Source organism: Garra rufa, chromosome 1 (assembly GCF_049309525.1).
Source record: "Garra rufa chromosome 1, GarRuf1.0, whole genome shotgun sequence".
NCBI lineage: Eukaryota > Metazoa > Chordata > Actinopteri > Cypriniformes > Cyprinidae > Garra > Garra rufa.
In genome coordinates, this window is record NC_133361.1 from 3,297,592 (window position 1) to 3,320,697 (window position 23,106).

Here is a 23,106-nt window from a genome sequence, read left to right on the forward strand (position 1 = left end):
TTAATAAATGCTATTTATTTATTGGTCATGTTAACTAATATAGTTAATTTTAACAAATGAAACTGGATGGCAACATTTTATATTTTGTGTGTATGTGTCTGTGTGTTGATTTTAAAGTGTAACCCTTTCAATTCTGTACACTTAAAATCAAAACTAGCAGATGGTTACTGTGAATGCATGTGCCGACTGGGCACCGTCTTCCTTATTGATTCTTAGTTATGTAGCACTTAAGAGTGATGTCTTATAACAGGAGTCACCAGCAAAGCAATATCCACACAAAAATTGTACAGATAGGTAACAATGACATTTAAGCAGAAGTGGTGGACGTAAAGCAAGCAATAATAACATTTTGCTATCATCATGAATCATGTTCTTATCATCATCATCAGAAAATAGGCAATTTGTAGCATACTGGTTCACAGTTGGCATCTATCTGAAGTCCTTGCATTGATTGCATTTAATTAAATCAACATTATATTTGGTCAGTCTGATCTTGAGGCCTTAGAGATGTTAAATTGTGAAGATCTTGAGTTTTCATTAAAGGGCATGTCCGTGGTGGCCTGACAAAGTTTGATGTTTCTGCATAGACATAGAAGTGGTTATAACTTAGCCTGAAAATGTCTGATCTGCCACAAAATTCACAGGTTTTGGTAAGAGTCCTGGCCTGAAGACACCTAAAGACCAATATTCAGATATTATCATAGCGCCACCTGTTGGCAGCAGGATATCTCATATATTTCACTAACTCAAACACACCAAGGTCAATCTGCACCAAACTTCATATGTTTGATAATAGTGCTGGCCTGAACACATCTACATGCCAATAATCAGTTATAGGCATAGCGCCACCAGCTGGCAGCAGCAAGTTTGGCACATTTAAATGACTTATGACATATTTTTTCTATATTTACTGTATTAAAAGCATACTGCCCACCGATTGCTGTTTTCCTGAAGCCACCGGTCGGCGGTGAGCCCGGGTGCGAGGGCCCGTTCATCGCTGCTCGCAGCTTTAATTATTATTATTATTATTATTTCATCAATGTTTTGGGTCATTTCGGGGCCCTTAACATACACGAAAACTCTTGAAACTTTGCACACACATTGGAACCTGCGGCCATCAGGGCCGGACAAACTTTGACATGGGGGGGTCACCTGGGGGGGGCGTGGCACAGTGTTAAAAATTTTTACTTTTGAGGGACTGTGGAGCACACACCGGTTGACCTACATTTATCAAAATTGATACACATATAGACCCCATTGGGCCGAACAACTTTCATGCTCAAAGTCAGTGCTTCGCCCAACAGGAAGTCAGCTATTGAGGGATGTCTAAAAAGCGCATGCAATGGAATTTGATATACTCCTCCTAGGTGTATCCACCGATGGCCACCAAACTCGGTCAGCATGATCTCAAGACATTGGGGACGCAAAATTGCCAGGGGAATTTTGATATTTCAAACGGTTTGGCCGTGGCGGGGTGACAAAGTTATGGCGAGAAATGAGAAACAGGAAGTGTCTAATAACTTTAACACACTTTGTCTGATTTTGACCAAACTTCAGCAGTTTGTTCATCATCTGATGCCAATCACAGAGATGTGACTATTATGAGTTAAAGTTATAGCGCCACCAACTGGCAGCAGAAAGCGCAATGTTTTCTAAATGCTTTTAAATCAGCCTCTTAATTTTACTCAATTTGCTTGAAACTTCATCCCAATAATGTCGAAACACGGCCGATGAGAATCTGTGAAGGGCATTATCGATAACTTTTATCATGTTGCCATGGCAACGTGTCAAACTTTAACTTTAGTTTTTTGCGTTTTCGAGCCACTTAAAATACTTGGAATTTCATGAAACTCAACACACACATCTGTATTAATGATATTTAGACACTGATAAAAGCCCATAAATGGGCGTGGAGGAGGCACTCTATAGCGCCACCTTTTGACAAAAGTTGGGGGTTTAGTTTTGCCTACAGTCACCAAACTCGGTACATATATTGGTCTCATCAAGCCGGACAACTTTCTAATTAACACTCATTAGCTATAATAAACAAGAAGTTGGCTATTTTTATTTGAATGTGGATTTTTGGAAAAATCAGGCTGTAAATAAAATCATACTAAACAAAGCAGAAACAAGAAGTTCACACCAAACTTTGTCAACATGATAAGAATATACTCAAAATGCTAAATTGTGAGCGGATTTTGGATATCTTGAACGGTGTTGATGTGGTGATTTTTTAAAAGTCACAGTAAAAAAAGTTGCATTAATTTTTCTATATCTTTAAAGTGCCTAATACCAACTCTTCAAAACTTTGTATATATGAAGAACAAATCATTCTTAGAAAATACGCTTGGTATCAAAATTGTATCATGCTCAGAGGCCCCAAAAACATTAAAAGTATCCAGAAGTGAGAGAGGGAGAAATGAAGACTGTAATACAAGGGATGAACACCAGAGGTCCTCGCATGATAAGGAATATTTTTACCTCTAATCCTATTCTGTTCACTCTCAATGTGCAACAAAGAAACGAATGCATAGATTTATTTGGAGTTGTTATGTACTGTACTGTCACAATACTTTTACCTATTTTTAAAATAAACACTAAAAAGCATAAAAAAATTAGTTATTTTTTTAATGAAAAATTATTAAATGTTTTGTTTGTCTCTCACTGATTTGGTAACACTTTCTATGAAGCCCCTATTATAAGGGTATTTCTAAGGCATTATAATGAACGCATAATGCATTATAAAAAAACGTATATTATATCATCCAATGAATATTCATAACAACAATTATCATACATTATAATACTTAAATATTAGAGGTTATAACTTTTAAGATTATGATTATTTATAACACACAGTAGACACCATTTTAAACCTACTTCATTTGTAATGGACTATATCACATTAGATTTATTTTTTACATTATATTCTATTCTATTGACTATTAACAACTAACTCTCACCAACTAACACTCCTTACAATGTAGACTTAGTTTAATGTTAGGCTAAGTAGAAGGTTCATGTTCTTGCAAAGTTACTTATAATCAGTTTGTCTTTTGGGGAACTGTCTAAATACAGTGTTAGCATATATTTACCACAACAAATAATAATTACTGCTAGCTGACATGCAGTTGCAGAGTTACTTATAAAAAGCTGTCTAACGGGTACCATCAAAATAATTAAACTGATCATATTATACATTCATCTGATCTGATACCTGATCTTATGGCTATTTGAGAATTATTATTATTATTACTTATAAGTGATCTTTGTATGCTTTAAGTAAAGTGACATCAGTAAGATGGCAAAATATGAGACTTATACATTATAACTATGAGGAGGTATTCATACTCATAAAAGCTATAATAAAATAAAAAAAATTCTAATACATTAAAACTGTTCTTATGAATGCTCATGAGATGATACAACATATTATAAGGTTTTTTATAATTTATTATGCATTCATTATAATGCCTTAAGAATACCCTTATAATGCATTATTAATACATGAACCCACAAATATTTTTAACAAATATAAATAAATGTACTAATGTACCTTTTAATAATATATGAATACTTTTTTTAGCTTAATATTAATTAACATTAATAAATGCTATTTAATTATTGTTCATGTTAACTAATATAGTTAATGTTAACAAATTAAACTGGATGTCAAAATTTAAAATATTGTGTGTATGTGTCTGTGTGTTGATTTTAATTAACCCTTTCAATTCTGTAAACTTTAAATCCAAAGTGGCAGAGGGTTACTGTGAATGCATGTGCCAACTGGGCACCGTTTTCCTGATGCTATCGGGATGGTGACTGCGCATATGGCGAGGGCCCGGTCATCGCTGCTTGCAGCTTTAATTTCAGTTTGTTTCACAACAGATGGAGGAGGAGGGGGAAGATACGACGAGAGCTTCAGTGCATGCGTGACTGAGCTCCTCCAGACCACATATATCATCGTAAAGCATTTCACTCTGCATCAGCGTGACTGAAGATCGGTTACAGGTAAGGATTATAACCTTACAACCTTTAAATATGGAGCTATACTTCACACTTGATTAGCAAGTTCAAAAGACATGCTCTGAAAACAGTTAAGGGGAGTGGGGTAAGATGAGCCGTGTTTTTTACTTCTGTGGTCCTGAAGAGAAAGGAAATTAGGCAGAGGCACACTGAAAGTACCTTTCAAACTTTCCTGTCATTTTAAATCATCGGAGTGTATTTAAGACAAAGGGTTCTGAAAATATGACTTCTTATTAAAAAAAAAATCCTGTGGCCCAAGTTAGTGGTAAGTTGACCTGAGTCAGTGGGTAAAATGAACCATATGGGTAAAAACTGACCAAGTTGAAACGCTGGTCCACAACATTTGGCTCACTTTGTAATCTATAGCCAGGGCCGTTTGAAGGAATTTGGGGGCCCCAAGCAAAATGGACATGGAGGCCCCGCACGCACGCACGCACGCACGCAAAGGAACCACAGCATAGCCATACAGTTTAAATTCACTCACACTTTATATAAATAAAAAAGGTTTACAGTGCAAATACTGCTGTTGCATATACTGTGCATAAAATTTTACATTTTCAACAATTGAACATTTGCAAAAAACACCACAAATAAAATCAAATATACATTAAAAAAGTACACAATAACTAAATCCAACATACTTAAAAACACACACACACATACATACTCACATTAACATTTTTCAGTTCTCTCAAACATGTGCAAATTATCATATCATAGCATATTGAAAGAGGTCACTTTTAACAGCTCAGCTCAGGTCAGTGAGAGAAATTCACTCTACCTTCATCAGTGGAGGTATCCTTAGGAAGAGCCTGAGGCCTGAGAAATTTAAGCAAAGCACCTTGAGTGAGAAAGAAAAGATGGTAACACTTTATAATAATAACAATCATTAATAGAAGGTAAATTGACAGTTAATTAATCTTTAGACTTTAGCTATGCATTTACTGAATGAGCACTGTGCAGCTGTTCTTCCGACTGTAGCTACTGTATTTTTTTTTTCTAAACTGTTTTAATTATTCTTATTTCTTTTTATTATTTTAATTTCTTCTATGTAAAGCACTTTGAATTGCCATTGTGTATGAAATGTGCTATATAAATACACTTTTTACTGTTAACAAACAATGAAATTATAATTAAATGTTAAAATTATTAAATGTACTAATTATTAGTAGTGCTGTGAGTCGACTACCAATGCTTAAAAACATCCCAAGCTAATGTTTGATGCACATAATTTATTGAGTGGTTTACCTAAATAGATTATCACAGTGGAATAGTTAGTATAGCATGCTATGCCACTTTCATCAAAACCTATTACAAAGCTATAGCAATGTCATGTCATTAAATATGATAAACAGCGATTCTGGAACAGATCTGCGTCTTCCTTATCCCGTTAAAAAACATATTACAGTATGTAACCATATTCCGTCCGTTCAAAAAAAAGTTGCTCTAGCTGTACGTTACAAGCAGCATTTGCTGTCAGGCAGGTAGCTTAGCTAACATACATAAACATATTTCTGCTAGCCTACCTGCTGCAAAATTTCACCATTTGTACAAGACAAGTAGAGCTATTTTATGTGTGTAATTTATCACTTACCACTGTCTTGTTTTTTCTTATCCTTCTCTTCCTTTCTCTTCTTTCTTTTTTGTCTTCCTGAAGCATAATTCCGCTTCATGACTGCCGAGAAAGTTTTGTATTTTGCCGGCAGCAGAGATCTCGTGGTTGGCTGGCTGCTATCAGCGAGGGGGGGCCCCTTGAGGGGGATCCCGATAACAGTGTCATTGCACTTTACTGCATTCACTATCAATGGGGCGCTCACACAGTTTGTCGCTGCATTTTATTCTTAACCAGTCGTTGTCTTTGGGCCCCAGGCCAGCTCGGGGCCCCAAGCAATTGCTTGGTTTGCCTGCCTTGTCGCGACGGGCCTGTCTATAGCTCACCAATTTAATATCCAGTCTTTAGCTAAATGATTCGCATGGTTTAACACGTGACTAAACCACAAATATGCATCATAAATATTTTTTGATCTGGATAAATTTGCTTTGATGTAACAGCCATTGCATGTGCTAATATCTTACTGTATCAAGCCAAAAACAGCTTTTAAAGTAAATGTGCGAATTCTACTTAGGAATGGGTAATGCCACATATTTTGTTTTCGATACGACACAAAGACACGATACCGATGCGACACTAAACTAAACTTATAAACTACGAAATTTATTAAATGATAAAACACTAAATGTAAAAAGCAAAAATGTGTAAAGCATTTTAACATTCAATATGCCTTAATTGCAACTTAGGCTATACATGGTTAAAATATGTTTAGTGGTAAGCATAGAAATCTACAAATGATTTATATTAACATTACACAATAAAACGTGATCAATACGAACTTTTAACTTTCATTTTAAATAAATGTAATTGCACAACTTCTGTGCTACAATAGTTCGAGGCTGCCGTTCCCAAAAGCATCAATGGTTTCTAATGGCATTTTGGGAAATGCAGTCCTGTTTGAATGCACTTCAAGTGAGTCAACGCTCTCTGATTGATTCCTTCTGTGTTTTAAGTTGCAACATTTCTCTGTGTTCAGCTGAAAAGGAAAATAGTCCAATCCTACATAATTATTTGCTAACAGTACAGTAGTGTCCTGCATTAGCCAAAGTCATGACAGTTAAACCAGTCATATGTGAATAAATGTAAATATTCGCTAAAAACAGCCTCAATAAAAGACAGTGATAATGCGGTCAGGACCGTGGCGTCAGCTTGCTTGAACCATATTTGATGATTGCGTCCGCTTCATCTCCCGCAGCTCAGTAATTTCAACACATAATAAGGAAAAAAGTGCATTACAAATAAAAACGATCATAAATAAAATCAAAATAAATGTTAAAAAAAGATCAGAAATTTCTTAAACCAATGAACCCCTGTAAACTTGTTATTCCAAGGATCCTGTAAACAAATGCGTTTAAATAGTAAGTTCAAGACGTCTCTAAAACTCACGGGAGGTTTTCGGGGGAATTCGTAAATTAAGGTATATCCGTAAACCTGCGGTTTGATATTCAGATTTCTTTGGGTTATAAATAGGCTACACTTGCAAAAAATAGGAACGTTGTTTTCCATGATGTGTGAATTCTGGCGATGCTGTCCTCCTGGATTTTTTTATTTTTTTCGACTCTTAATTTTATTATTCTTTTAGCTCGGTTGGAAAAGTAAAAAAAAAAGAACATTTTCACAGAAAAGCGCTTTTCCGTAAACCTCTTTGTAGTCTATAATGAATGTGAAAGATAAGCGCTCTTCGCGTCCTTTTAAAAACAAACCCGCGGACTGATCGAATACAAAAAACATTGTTTTGGGGTCAAACTCGATTTGTGAAAACGTTCTCAATCACGATTTCTCACGTGTCAGTGTCTCTTTTTGCTCTGCTATCTTTTTCTTTTATCAAAATGTCACACGGTACTGTTCTAATCAATACAATTTTTCCTCATTTTTAACATTTTAACAAGGGGGTTTAACAATTTAGGACCTTCCACATTTTTATATTAACATTTAGTATATTTTGGCCCAAAAACTGAGCGCCCACATAGTGGCAGAAAACTGTAAATGCACCTGTTCGTTCACGAAGATGTCAATTTCTGATGTGGCTCGAAGTGAAAGGGGTTGCGGGACATGGCTTACCACTTGTTGAAAAAAAATGACAGAAATAATCCACTCTGAAAACCACTATCCCCTTTGGATTATAGGCCTAATAATGTTAATGTAAAACCTATCGAGCAAATTAAATGACAAAATTCTCTAGATATAATAATTTATAAGATAAAAGGTCTGTATTTATGAGCTGCGCACTTGATCACGCATGCTGTCGACATTTTTTTGTGCAAAATTGATTTTTATTTTAACTTTCAAGCGCAACTTCTGAAGTTCTGATGTTCAATAGAACATGAATATGTGAGACCGCCGATGTTAAAGTACTTTTATACAGCAGTTCAACATTCACTGAGTTACATTTTAGTCACATTTTGGTCTTTTTTCCTGTTTTGCAAATTAAGTAGTAAAGATAATATAATTTGGACAATAACTTCACACTTCTTCTACATTTTCCACGTTGCTTGTCCAACACTGTTAGTTTCACATGAATATAAAAAGCTGATGTGCTTCTAAATGCATGGGGGATGTTAACAACAACACACCTACACATTATTACAAGAGTTTGCATGATTTATCTCAATCATTCTGCATGGCCAGTTTACTCTCAGATCTCAGATTTTATTATCATTGTATTTGACACAGATATCGCTCTGTTTGTCTGTCAGTGTTGTATGATGGAGAGCAGTGTGAATGTGACGTGTGCAGAGATTCAGATCACAGACGGGTTTGAGTTCAGAGTTCCTGCTGATAGATTCACTCTCCTCCATCAGTCTGACTGCGAACAGCTCTGGTTCTCACAGGTGAGAGTGTTTCTGTCCTCTCAAACTATACCATTATTCACAATTAAACTCATAATAATGCTTTATTTGATCAGGATGGTCATCTGATAGCACTTCCATCAGATCCTCACAAACTGATTGATCCTGTGATTTCTGTCTCATCTGATCGTCTGGTTACGTCTCACTGTGTGGATCAACTTCGTCACGAGATCCACTGCAGTACTTCACGAGTAAATGATTTCTCTATCAGCATCAGATTCATCTGTTTTCATATTTAATCCAGTAAAACTATTAATGCTGCTCTAATGATTTTTTGGTCATCACAGTTCAGTCTGAACACCATCTTCAGAGGTGAGAGAATCACTTTAGTAAACTCAGTGTTGAACTGAATCTTCAGTGAATCTTCAAGGTAATGATGATGATTGTGAATGTGTTTTTCAGTGAGGAATCAAACTGCAGTGACTCCAAACTCAGGTGAGTTTCAGATGATTATTCACTAATAAAATCTCATTCAATACACTTTCAATCTTTTCTCTCATATTTGTGATCATCATGTTTGCTAAAATCTCATGAATGTAGTGACTCCAGATCTCCAGCACGCAGGTAAACCTTTTGCTTTCTAATATTTCTCATTTCTATTGATCCGCTGTTTTCATCAGTTTATGTATTCAGTCATTCAGTTGAATGTATTTCTCTCACATCTACAGATCAGCTGTGGTGGATTTCTGTCCTGATCTTCATTGTTCTTCTGCTCTTGATCTGTTTCTTTCTGCGTAAAAGGATCTTCAGGTGAGTCAAGACTGATCTCTCCTAACACGATTCTACAGTCATCTTATAGTTCACATTTTCATTCATTTTATCATCTTTAACAGATTATTTTATTAATTTGATCTCAACTTTAAAATCTCTTTGAATAAACAGGCAATATGCAATAACAAGTGTCTGCTTTCAGTTGTTTTCAGAGGAAAGCACAGTTCATCAGTGAGCATGAGGATGATCCAGAAAACAGGTGAGTGGATCAAACTCATATATGAACTGATTCAGTGAATCACATGATCATTTAAGAGCTGAATCAGACAGATAATGACGTAAGATGTTGAATCTGCATCTGCTGTTGTGTGAATGTGTGTGTTTCACAGGGATCTGGTGATGGTTGGATCTGATCATCCAAGAATCGGTTCAGTGAATCGTATTATTTCATCCGCAACCGCATCGCAAAACTCGTCATCCGTCCGCCATCCATCCGTTTTTGACCAATTTTTAAAACCGCATCCGAACGCCATCCGCTGATTGGGCTCTTTGTTTGAATTGCTTATTCCTTTTTATTACTAAATGAATGTTTCTTTATTGATTATAAGAGAATAGAGAATGACTTTAATGTAGACATGTAGTTAATCCAAACGTGCAAGCCAAATCCAGCATTAATTGTCTTTTCACTTGATTCGATTCGGTCCTCGCGTCTTTTCCTTGCATCCTTCCCTCGCATCCTGGAGGGGTGGAGCTAAGACAACAGGAAAGGAATCAAGGAAAGGAAACGAGGATGCACAAATGAGAAGCACCCTATAACGCTCTCAGAATATCAGCAGTGAACTCCGTCTCCGATCGGCACACATGCAGGGACAAAAATAAATAAATAGCCTAAATTAAACGCACTGCAGGCCTACTGTACAATTTTTTTTTTATTGTAGCTTAATAGAAAACGCATTTTGGCACATCATTTCAACATGCTGCTATTGGTACTACTAAACTACTATACTACTAAATGCCTATTTCACTTTATTTTTAGCAAATAGATAGAAAGTTCGAATAAAATAATTCATTTACATTATAGCCTAATAATGTTCACATTTGTAGTTGTCCATAGCAACCCCAAAAACGTACCTGCTTGCCTTGCACATCTAATTAATGTGCAGTTTTTCGACTATTTATTTATTTTTTTGCTGTGGATGTTATTGAGCTTGTAGAAATCGGAAACAACACCAATTCTGCGACACAGATGAACCTTAATTGATATCTCTATCAGACAATGCTTAGTTTGTATGCCAAAAGAAACAACAGGCAGTAAAAAAAAATATAAAAATAAATATCTTAATGTAGGCAGTTGAAAAAATAAAAAAATAAAAAACGTCATATCGTAGCTAAGCCTTATAGGCTCAGTCACCCCCACAAACTTAAATTAGAAAAAATAAATATGCTATTCCTCTTTGAGCGAGGGATGAGTTTGTTTTTTTTGAGTTTTTCACGTATCTCCTTCGCCGGCGTTCCCATCTCTGATAATAACAAGCAGTCGATCTGCATCATATCACAAGACTAGCCATATTATGAAAATTTGACTATTTCAAAGTGTGCTCGATATTTTTGGATGTAGATATAGTCAGATAATATTTAACAATGTATACATATATTTTTTTAATTTGATTGGTACAACCGCCCGCCACCCGCCCGAATTTAATTAAAATATTATTTTTCGTCACTTCATCCGCCCGAACCGCGGTTTATCCGCGGCTATAACCGCCAACCGCGCATCTCTACTTCCTCGTGTTTCCTTCGTGACAGAAACAAGACAATATATATATATAAAGCAGTGTATGTTGGGTATTCATTATATATCAGTCTGCATTATTTCAAGTTTGTTTGGATGAATCTGTCATGAAAACAAGATTGATTAATGTGGGTGGGGAAATATTTTAATTCCATTTATTAGTTTGCTCAGTAAACCACTGTTTAATTAAAAAGGGCAATTTATATATTGTTTGGTTTAGTTTTCACTTCAAACCCACAGTATGTCACGTTTGTTTGGCCATCTCTGGATTTAAATATGAATCTCTGGCGCTTCTTAAATAAATGCTTAAATGTTGTTTATAAACGACAGATTGATGAGTTTTGAGTGAAGGCTTTAATTCAGTGAGGACAGAAATGGAAAACCCGCTAACCTCATAAGACATCAGTGCTATGAAAAACACTTTTTTTGACACAACTGAACATCAATACTAACAGTCTCTCATAAAGGCATGATATGACACATCTACTATCAGTGTGTTGTTGTGTTGATGTTCACCGACAGGAAGCCTCAGATCTGCGGTCAAACTGCCACTGATGACGTTTGATCTTCCGCATCTGCGCATGCGCGAGTCCGAACTGAAAACCGGATCAACAAAACCAGCAAAACTCAACAATAACCTCCATCAGTGTGCATCTGACAGCAAGCATCATGTCTGGAAACTCTTTTCCAGGTGTGTAGATATCAGTATATCACCCGTTATTTAGATCAAACGTGTTTCTCTGGGTCAACATGCCTTTTGTTTACATCTGAAAAGCTAAACTTTATTAGCAAACTGTTTATTAACTTGAAAACATGCTACTGCTAACACTAGCTCATGGTTATCAAATACATATAATAATAGAAATCATTTTCTGTCACACAAAAACATCCTGCAATGTTCGGGAACATTAGTTTATAACGCCTTAAATCAAATCCAGAAAGCAACTAACGTTATAAATTACATTTTCATCTGGTGAGGAGATCTGCAGTCTGTAAATATCTGTTTAGACAGAAAACAACAGATAATTCACATTTTACTATAAATTCGAGTATAAATATTAGTACATTTCGAAAAGAAAATGTACATATTTTACCTGAATTTGCACATTATCAGTCTGATTATGTCTACTGGCAAATATGTAACCATTTGTGTTGTTTTGTATTAATTTATTTCTGTTTAGCAAGGAGTTTTGAAAGAACTGTAATGTATGCTGTCATTTATATTGCTGAGACTTGCAGATTTTGATATTATGTTTGTTGTAAGTCTGAAAAACACATTTGAACTGTAGTATACAGTATATATTTTAGTGAAAAATTGTCGTATATTGTTAAAATATAAATAAAAATTTCTTCTTAATTATTCATTTTAAGCCCATTAGTTTTAATTAAACTAGTACAGTAGTCCAATTCGTTGAAAGTGCATCTTGTCGATAAAGATAACAAAACTTTAATAACATTTTTAGCAAGGAGTTTTGAAAGAACTTACAATTTGGTGTCTTATAATGCACGAACCACATTGAATTTTGTATACATTTCTGTAAAAATAAGTTATATGTGTGTATAAAAGTGTACATTTTATCAAATGGACAAGTGCATGCATTTACTTCTTTTGTGATCTAAAAACAATATGACTCAGTGACTTATGACTAGTTCTGTCATCAGTTAAATCATGAAATTACCAAAAAGGCGATTAAAGCTGCAAACTGTGCATGCATGCATATGCATCAAAGAACATTTCTCAAATGCATACTAAAATATATTCTGCAATTCGAGATCAAAATGCAAGGCGCAAGCTGATAGGCTATGTGTTTTTATTATTATTATTTATTTGTAAGTTAATGCGCAAGTAAATGTGAGCACAGTGCGTGGATATCAGAAAGTATGTAGTCAAACACATTTTTATACTGAAATAATGCAGATTTCTATGGCACCCCTATGAAAACATCCTGGCTCCTCCACTGCTCTAGAACAGCATCAATACAACATCAAAACAGCACGAATAATAACTGGTTATGAATGGATAAATAATTCTGAATTATGAGATTATGAGAGCGAGTGAGGAAAAATAAGGGTTGATTAGGTTAAACCATTATAAAACCAGAAGTAGAAGAAAATCTTGAACTGCAGCTGGACTCCTGGTGACTTTATGATTCTGGCAACAGTGTGTTTAATGCAAGTATCTGAGATCACAAACACATGAACATGCTTCTGAGAAAACAACAATTCATAGCATGAACACAATCTCAATGAATGCTTTACTTGATTTATAATATCAATAATCATGTGATACCTCTATAATGGTAATTAATTAACTCCCGGTGGGTTTATCAATCTGGCAACAGCGTGTTTCATGCAAATGTGTGGAATTATTGATATTATAAATCAAGAAAGTGTCAGTCAGAAATTGCACTAAGAATCAGTAAAGATTTGACCGCAGTGGTACGAATGATTTAGTCAGAAACGTCAGAATAGAATAGAAAGTGCACTTCTGTTTCCACTTCCTGTCTGTGCAGTCTGAGCTTCTTGTGAGTCTGACTGTCTCTATATTTGTGCAGGTTTTCTGCCAATTTACTGTAAAAGGAGAAAAATAACTTGCATACAACATTTTCAGTCTTTCAAACAGACATTTATTTATTTAAATTAAACCTAGATGGATTTATATTAATAGTTGACATTTATTAACTAATCCTTAAACCATTGAGTTCCTTAAATGATCCTTGAGCTACCAAAATGGCTCTGTCAAGAGGCAGTGAGTGATTTTCTCTCTTTCTTTAGTTGTTTGATGAGCATTAAGGTTACAGAGATTTATTAGGCTGCTGTCACTTTAAGAGCGACTGCACAGATCCAGTATATTGACACTGAATATTCACCTTCACTTAAACACGGCCGTTTATGTTTTGCATTGATGAAAATCATTTATGAAGTTAAATACAGTGTGGATTCAGTTTACCAATTATCCTTAAAGGGGTCATCAGATGCCCGTTTTCCCATTTTCAATAAAAAAAATTCTGATATCTCTTGAGATCTGAAATATCAAGCAGTTTGTCAAAAATGTCACCAAAATTACAAAATGTCCTTTTTGAATCTAATGCTGAGATGAGATGGTTTTATTTTTTTTGATTTGGCCAGGCTACGTTTTGATTTTAGGTCAGACTTATTTTGGTTTATGTTTTGGTTTATGCAGGAAGCTGTAAACTGTATTATGTGTTATTTTGGGGTTTTCCCTGCTTTTTTTCTTTTCTTTTTTCTTCATAGTCATGATGCAAGCGCCAAACTCGGCCTGCTCTGAAACCAAAAGCCTAGAGTTTCTCTTCTCTGCTTAACTTTGAAGTCAACTCAGAGTTAAAGTTTCAACTCAGAGTTGGTTAAACCTTTTCTTTTTTCTATTTAAACTGCATTATAAAACATTGTGAATATAACAGCCACCACCAAACCATGAAACAAAACACATATAGTCTTCACTTCTCACTTCCTCGTTGCAATCACTCTAAATAGATAGAAAGACTCTTAAGAGGGTTATATAAACCACAAGCTCTTCTGCAAACTCATGCTGATGAAGTCTGTTTCTGCATGATTGAATAGTTATGATCAATATAGACAGTGTTTTCTGTTTAAAGTTCACAAATTGTAAACAATGTTCCCTCTTATGTATCATAATCTATATGTTAAACAACACACATTACACAGCACTGTTTATTCACTATACACTGCTGTTTATTCATAATATGTGACCCTGGAGCACAAAACCAGTCTTAAGTCGCTGGGGTATATTTGTAGCAATAGCCAAAAATACATTGCATGGCTCAAAATTATCGATTTTTCTTTTATGCCAAAAATAATTAGGAAATTAAGTAAAGATCATGTTCCATGAAGATTTTTTGTAATATTCCTACTGTAAATATATCAAAATGTAACTTTTAATTAGTAATATGCATTGTTAAGAACTTAATTTGGACAACTTTTCTCAGTATTTAGATTTTTTTGCACCCTCAGATTCCTGATTTTCAAATAGTTGTATCTCGGCCAAATATTGTCCTATCCTAACAAACCAGACACCAATAGAAAGCTTATGTAATGAGCTTTCATATGATGTATACATCTCAGTTTTGTAAAATTTAACCTTATGACTGGTTTTGTGGTCCAGGGTCACATATGTGCGTCATTCCTGCTTTGTATGTATTTAATCATGAATATAAATATATTACTCATCCATGAGCTCACGAGGATAGTTGTTGTCTAGTTATATCAGATCAAAAGCTGATGAATATCATTCGCTTAATGTTATGAACAGCAGCTACACGATTTATTCTCCTTTCCTGTTTCGACCTCACGATGCCCGTCCTGAAGAATAGAGATTACGGAAGATTCGGTCTAGATCTGGCCTCTTAACTGTAATGTAGAAACATGCTTCATCTGTCAGTTTGCTTTGAAACCATACGTACTGTTATAGAAAACAATCTGAGTTGAATTGAACTGAACGGAATGGTTTGTCAGAGTGCTGAAGTTGAATGTGTTCAAATAACACGTTCAGGAGACACTTTACAAATAAAATGTTGGATGAAAGTGCCGCAGTTCAAAAACAACAGCAGCAAAGCAATTAAACAGAGCAGTACTAGAGTTGTCTGAGGAGAGAGAAAGAACATAAATGCAAAAATAAGGCCAAGAGCCTAGAACACAGTCACAGGAAGACAGGAGCTCTTGTTTATTCACTATCAGACGCACAGAAAACAAAAGAAAAGTGTGAGAAACGACTGCCATGATCAGACACACACAGACAGTTTTGTAAACATGTTGCTCAAAATGACGCTGTTTTTCTGAGCGTTCAGAATGGTGTGGCTGGTTTTATATCTGACTCACTAACCAATTCCTGTTTCCTGACACTGAGAACATAGTCTGACTTCCTGACCTTGTTTTGCAGAATACATCCAGATTGCTCTTTTTGTGTTTGTGCGTGTGTGTTTCTATTAGTTCACAGGTCTGAAATGTCAATCCGAAGAATCCCCAATAATTCCTCCATGAATCCCAAAAGAAGACATTCTGAAAACATCTGAGTGCTTTTGTCTGTACAGTGCCTGTCTTACAGATGAGGACGATTTTGAGTCAACTATGGACTAGTTTCTATTCTACAGTGAGGTTCTACACATTAAACTTGCATTTTATGTAGATGAGATTCCATCATTGTTTGGGCATTTCCCTGTGTCTTGTCAAATGATCTGATGTCAATTCAGTCAAGAGCTCATGTCATCAGTCATATTTACTTCTTTACAGGATCTCAGGTGTCTAAAACGCATGTTATATGTAATCGGATGAGAGTGTTTCCTGTGGCTCAACCGCAGATCATGTGGGTTCAGTATTTCCAGCATGTGCAGATCAAGCCCTGAAAACTACTGTGGGTCAAACGCTTTCAACTTGACAGATTCTTTTTGTTTTCCATGTGCATTTGTATCAGCCACAGTTTGATTTTAGATCTTCTGCAGGAAACCAGCCAATGTTTGACATGTCTAGTGAAATCTTTAGACTCTCTCACGGGCGTAGTTTGTGGTTTGGTCTTTGTTTTAAACGAGTGGTTTCCGAGTTCCATTCTGTATTCTGTGCTCGTGTTTCAGACAAAGAAAAACACATGTGAAAAACACATTTTCAGTCATCGTTCATAGTATTGCTTGCAAAACACAACTCATTCTTAAATGCATATTTTTTTTCTAAATAATAGTTTCCCTTCGTCAGTGCTGTATGACAGGTGAGAGTGTTTCTGTCCTCTCAAACTATACCATTATTCACAATTAAACTCATAATAATGCTTTATTTGATCAGGATAATCATCTGATAGCACTTCCATCAGATCCTCACAAACTGATTGATCCTGTGATTTCCATCTCATCTGATCGTCTGGTTACGTCTCACTGTGTGGATCAACTTCATCACGAGATCCACTGCAGTACTTCAGGAGTAAATGATTTCTCTATCAACATCAGATTAATCTGTTTTCATATTTAATCCTTCATTAAAACTATTAATGCTTGTTAGATTGCTGTCCCCATGCCTAGACGATTAAGATCCAGCCCCGGATGCCAGATCCCACCAGAAAATATCAGTTTGTCCAGTAACATCGTCAGCAGAGCAGTCTAATACCCAAACCCTGTTACTGTTATCCTTGGGGTCAATTTGACCCCATTCAATGTTTAACGTATGTAAATATATAATTGACTTTTTTTTTTTTTTTGCTTCAGATTGAATGACTTTTCCTAATTTAATGGGGAAAACTTGGTAAACATAAAATTAACATGATATTATTATTTCAATGCCCTGTACAGATTTTGTCACATCGGTGTTCTTTGGGGTCAATTTGATTTGTTTTGGGTGATATTGAGGTCACTATAACATGCTATGATTTTGTAATATGCACTATAATTTTATATGTTAAGTATAATACAAATAAAAATAAAAACTAACACAACCATACCTGTAGTATTGCGAGAACCACTGTCAATTGAATTGCTCTCTCAATTGAAAATGGCCTCTACGCAAAGGTTCTCTGTCAGTGAGATTGTGTCACAGGTGTTTGACAGTGAAAGTTGGGGGGTGTTTCAGACTGTTGTTAAGTAGTCAACAAAGACATCAATTACCTGACACTAACCTTTTAGCAAAAAAAAAAAAACATATTCTGGAGGTTTTAAATTGCTAGGGTCAAATTGACCCCAGTGGAAAAAAGGTGTTAGCGGATTTTAGGGTAACAGACGGGTTAACAGGAGGTCTTATCTGGTACCCAAAATACCCAAAACACTATTAACAGTCTTTTGTCAGCCAAGAAGTACGCCAAAATGTTATTCCATCCTGATGATTACACAAAACGTTGACTGAGGAAAAAGTATTAAAAGTAAAGAGCAGAAGCAGGAGACGAAGTTATGATGGTAAAAAGGAGCAGAGTTTATTGAATAGTCTCAATGATCAGACTTCGTCTGAAGAGCACAAATCCAACAAGTATTGTTATATCAAACTGCTTCAAAACAGCATCCCATGAACCTTGAGGTTCATAAACATTCTCTCATATCTCTTATTATGAGGACAAACAGGCCATGAAACCACACAGTCACAAGACTAAACGACAATGGAAAAATAATAATATAACATAATATAAATGACTAATCAATGAAATGGATATATAAATGACTTGTTACATTCACGTCTGTTTTGTCATTGGTTTCTCCCGTTGTCTCCCCCTGTTGATCTGTGTAATTTGGTTTAGCCCTCATTAGCGTCATCCCCATCACCTGTGTCTTATCAGTTTTCACCCTTTATAAGTCACTCTTTTAATAACATTAAGCGAATGATATTCATCAGCTTTTGATCTGATATAACTAGACAACAACCATCCTCGTGAGCTCATGGATGAACAATATAATTATATTCATGATTAAATACATGTTCATCCTTTTAAAGCAGGAATGACGTAAACAGCAGTGTAGAGTGAATAAACAGTGCTGTGTAATGTGTGTTGTTTAACATATAGATCATGATACATAAGAGGGAACATTGTTTACAATTTGTGAACTTTAAACAGAAAACACTGTCTATATTGATCATAACTATTCAATCATGCAGAAACAGACTTCATCAGCATGAGTTTGCAGAAGAGCTTGTGGTTTATATAACCCTCTTAAGAGTCTTTCTATCTATTTAGAGTGATTGCAACGAGGAAGTGAGAAGTGATGTGTGAAGTGAAGACTATACAGTATGTGTTTTGTTTCATGGTTTGGTGGTGGCTGTTATATTCACAATGTTTTATAATGCAGTTTAAATAGAAAAAAGAAAAGGTTTAACCAACTCTGAGTTGAAACTTGAACTCTGAGTTGACTTCAAAGTTAAGCAGAGAAGAGAAACTCTAGGCTTTTGGTTTCAGAGCAGGCCGAGTTTGGCGCTTGCATCATGACTATGAAGAAAAAAGCAAAGAAAAAAAGCAGGGAAAACCCCAAAATAATACATAATACAGTTTACAGCTTCCTGCATAAACCAAAACATAAACCAAATAAACCAAAATAAGTCTGACCTAAAATCAAAACGTAGCCTGGCCAAATCAAAAAAAGAAAACCATCTCATCTCAGCATTAGATTCAAAAAGGACATTTTGTAATTTTGGTGACATTTTTGACAAACTGCTTGATATTTCAGATCTCAGGAGATATCAGAATTTTTTTTTATTGAAAATGGGAAAACGGGCATCTGATGACCCCTTTAAGGATAATTGGTAAACTGAATCCACACTGTATTTCACTTCATAAATGATTTTCATCAATGCAAAACATAAACGGCCGTGTTTAAGTGAAGGTGAATATTCAGTGTCAATATACTGGATCTGTGCAGTCGCTCTTAAAGTGACAGCAGCCTAATAAATCTCTGTAACCTTAATGCTCACCAAACAACTAAAGAAAGAGAGAAAATCACTCACTGCCTCTTGACAGAGCCATTTTAGTAGCTCAAGGATCATTTAAGGAACTCAATGGTTTAAGGATTAGTTAATAAATGTCAACTATTAATATAAATCCATCTAGGTTTAATTTAAATAAATAAATGCCTGTTTGAAAGACTGAAAATGTTGTATGTTCTCCTTTTACAGTAAATTTGCTTGTGTTCATCTGCAGAAAGAAAGTCATAAACAGGGATGACAGAGGTTCAGTAAATGATGAGAGAATTTTCATTTTTGGGTGAACTATCCCTTTAAAGAGCAAGATGTGATGCAGAGACATAAAACATATTCCAGACAGAATACAAGAATGTGTTCAATTAATGAGAAGAGTCATAGAATTAAACAAACAACATTAACGCTTTGAAAGGTCATTGTGGCGTCTATTCAACGTCACTGTCTGAAAGGTTAATTTCATCTTTTAAATGTTTATTTGGGGCATTTACACTGTAAAAAGTTTTCACCAGATTCAACTTAAAAACCTAAGTTTAGCAGCTGCCTTAAGTTTTTAAGTTAAATCAGCTCAAAACTACAAGTCATTTTAACTTATTACAATCAAAATGAGTTCTTGTAAGTTTAAATGACTTAAGTTGATTTAACTTGCAATCTTAAGGCAGCTGCTCAACTTAAGTTTTTAAGTTGAAACTGGTGAAAACTTTTTTTTTTTCTCAGCAAATATTGATAATTATTTGTGACTAATTTGATTAATTCTCTTCCTTTTACCATATTTAATGTGCATAAGATAAAATAAAAATGTAATGTACTTTTTAAGATGAAATAAAATTGTAAGGAGTAAAAAGTACTGTTTTTTTTCTTCAGAAATGTAATCAAGTAAAAGTACAAGTAGTCAGTTTAAATTGTACTTGAGTAAAGTACAAATCCCCCAAAACAATACACTGTAAAAAAAAATTGTTTCAAAAAGTTGTTTCAGCTTAAAATAGTTTGTTACCTCGCTGACTTAAATTTCTTAGTTCAGTCGACTTGAAATGTTAAGTTACTAAATGTTAATTTAAGTGACAACTGGAATATTTTAGTTGACTAAACTAAAACTTTTAAGTTAGCGGGGTAACAAATTATTTTGAGTTGAAACAACTTTTTTTTTTTTTTTTTTTACACAGTGTACTTAAGTACAGTAATCAAGTAAAATTACTCAAGTATTTTACACCTCGGTTTATAATATCAATAATTCGACACATTTGCATAAAACACGCTGTTGCCAGATTGATAAACCCACCGGGAGTCGAGCTGCAGCTCATGCTTGTCGAGATTTTTCTCTACTTGTAGTATACAGTATGTCACAAAAGTGAGTACACCCATCACATTTCAGAAACCATTTTAGTATATCTTCTCAAGGGACAATATTAAAGAAATGAAACATGGATATATTTTAGAGTAGTCAATGTGCGGCTCGTATCGCAGTATAGATTTACTCAACATACAGCCATTATTGACACAAAAGTCAGTACACCGTTAGTGAACTTGTCCAAAGTCGATATATTGTCATCTGACAACCTTTATGAGTATTCAGAACTTTTTTCTTATTTATGAGTTTGTAAAAATTAAACCTTTCAAGTAAGCTGAACTTTTTTGAGGTGGGGCTTAATGCCATTTCACTCATTTTGTCCATGTCTGCAGTTATCTTTCTTTCACTAGTTTCCCAAAGTCATCTTGAATGTTGAACGTCCAATACAACTGAAATATTTAAGAGAACATGGAGCTGACTTCATAAATTGATGTTGATTTAAAAAAATAATAATAATAAACTTACCATTATAGAGATAAGTGTTCCCTTTGGTTGGGGACTTGGAATTTTCTTTTGTTATTACTATTCTTCTGTTGATGCAGAAATGCATCATGAAATCAGAGTTATGTGATTTCAAGAGAAGAAAATAGAAAGTAGATTGCTTATAGAAAATGATGTATTTTCTTATTAAATCTTTTAATATATTACATTTATATATAATAACTGTATTTTAACATGTTTACCAATGATCCTTTACTATTTTATTGTTCTATCGAAACACTTTGAGAAACTATTAACCGGGTTGATACAGTTTTACACTTTCAATATTTGCAACTATATGTTCAGGTCACACACAGGCTTTAACATTCAGCACATGAATCACAACAATGGTAACAATTCAAGCAAAGCAATTGCATAATTTATTCATGCCGCAATGCACTCTGGGAGTCAGTGAGTAGCTACAGTATACTAACTGCAAATTGATATTACAAAACATTTTAAGTTAAATGAACTGATTTTTTTTAAAGTTCACATTACTTAATTTTATAGGTCAAACAGTTTCCTCATGTTTTTTTTAAGTAAATTCAACTTATCCAGGTTTAGAGTTGGGTAACTAAGTATTTAAAATTGGGAGAAATTAAACAAATTAAGTTAAATGTTATCAAAATGGATAAGCAGGGTAACTTGGGTATTTTAAGTAAGAAGAAATTATTTTGCATGAGTACAACAAACTCAAAAGTAGATGTTTCTGCATACTTAAAATTGGAAATTTCATAACTCAAAAAAATTGATGTAACTGATTACCTCAAGTTTTGTCAACTTATTCGGGATTACAGTGTTGGTGGTGTGTTTGGGATCGTTATCATGTTGGAAAACCGCCGTTTGGTCTAGAAGGGAGGAGCTTTTCCAAACTTTAAGCTTTTCCAAGTTAATCAAGACATACCTGAGGTCAAACATGTCTCAGGAACGGCTTACTGGCCTTGCTGTCATAAGCATTAATCATTCAATAGGGGAGCATATCTCATATGATGCCATTATTGATGACTTTACATCTAAAAAGGCCAGAAATGCGCCGTGAGGGAGACTCGCCCAGGGAGTAATTCAATGTACCGCCACTGCATAAGCTGTGCAATTACATTTATTTAAATTGAAAGTTAAAAGTTCTTATTGATCATGTTCTATTGTGTAGTGTTAATATAAATCATAGTATTTGTAGATTTCTATGCTTACCACTAAACGTATTTTAACCAAGTATAGCCTAATAAGTTGCAATTAAGGCATATTGAATAGTAAATGATTTTCAAATTTTTGCTTTTTACATTTAGTTATTTATCTTTTAATACATTTCATCATAAGTTTAGTTTAGTATCGTATCGGTATCGACAGTGTTTGTGTCGTATCGAAAACAAAATATGTAGCATTGCACATTCCATTCCTGTTTTTGGCTTGATAAAATAAGATTTTAGCAGATGTAATGGCTGTTACATCAAAGCAAATTTATCCAGTTCTAAAAATATTTATGATGCATATATGTGATTTAGTCACGTGTAAAACCATATCATTTAGCTAAATCTTACGCCGGTTTCACACCGCAAGCGTGAGCAGAGCTTGAGCAGAGCGTCAGCGTAACTACAGTGTTACTGCAGCTGCAGACTCGCAAGAGTATTCACACTGGAAGCGTTTGTAGAGCGTGCATGCAGCTGATGTAATCAGCTTTTATCTATGAAACTGATTACAGGAAATATGAAATTGATAATGAAAGTGCAGAAGCAGCTTCAACCCAATAATTATTGGTGGGATCATAAAGCATATAGGGGAGAGCGGGCCACAAACAAAGCATTTTGGCTCGTTTATATGTCTTGTGTGCTATGAGAACTGTGTGTGGAGTGTTTTTCTGAATGTTTCATCTATTTGC

The 23,106-nt window shown here is 34.8% G+C and overlaps 1 long non-coding RNA gene across 1 annotated transcript in view; it reads left to right on the top strand.

Moving 5' to 3' along the window:
- Positions 1-16,860, top strand: part of LOC141328207 (uncharacterized) — a 63,947-nt gene extending 47,087 nt beyond the window's left edge. The window contains exons 3-4 of the long non-coding RNA XR_012355169.1: positions 8,335-8,469; positions 16,802-16,860. This is a non-coding gene — a long non-coding RNA (uncharacterized lncRNA). The remainder of the gene's footprint in view (positions 1-8,334; positions 8,470-16,801) is intronic.
- Positions 16,861-23,106: the final 6,246 nt, after the last annotated feature.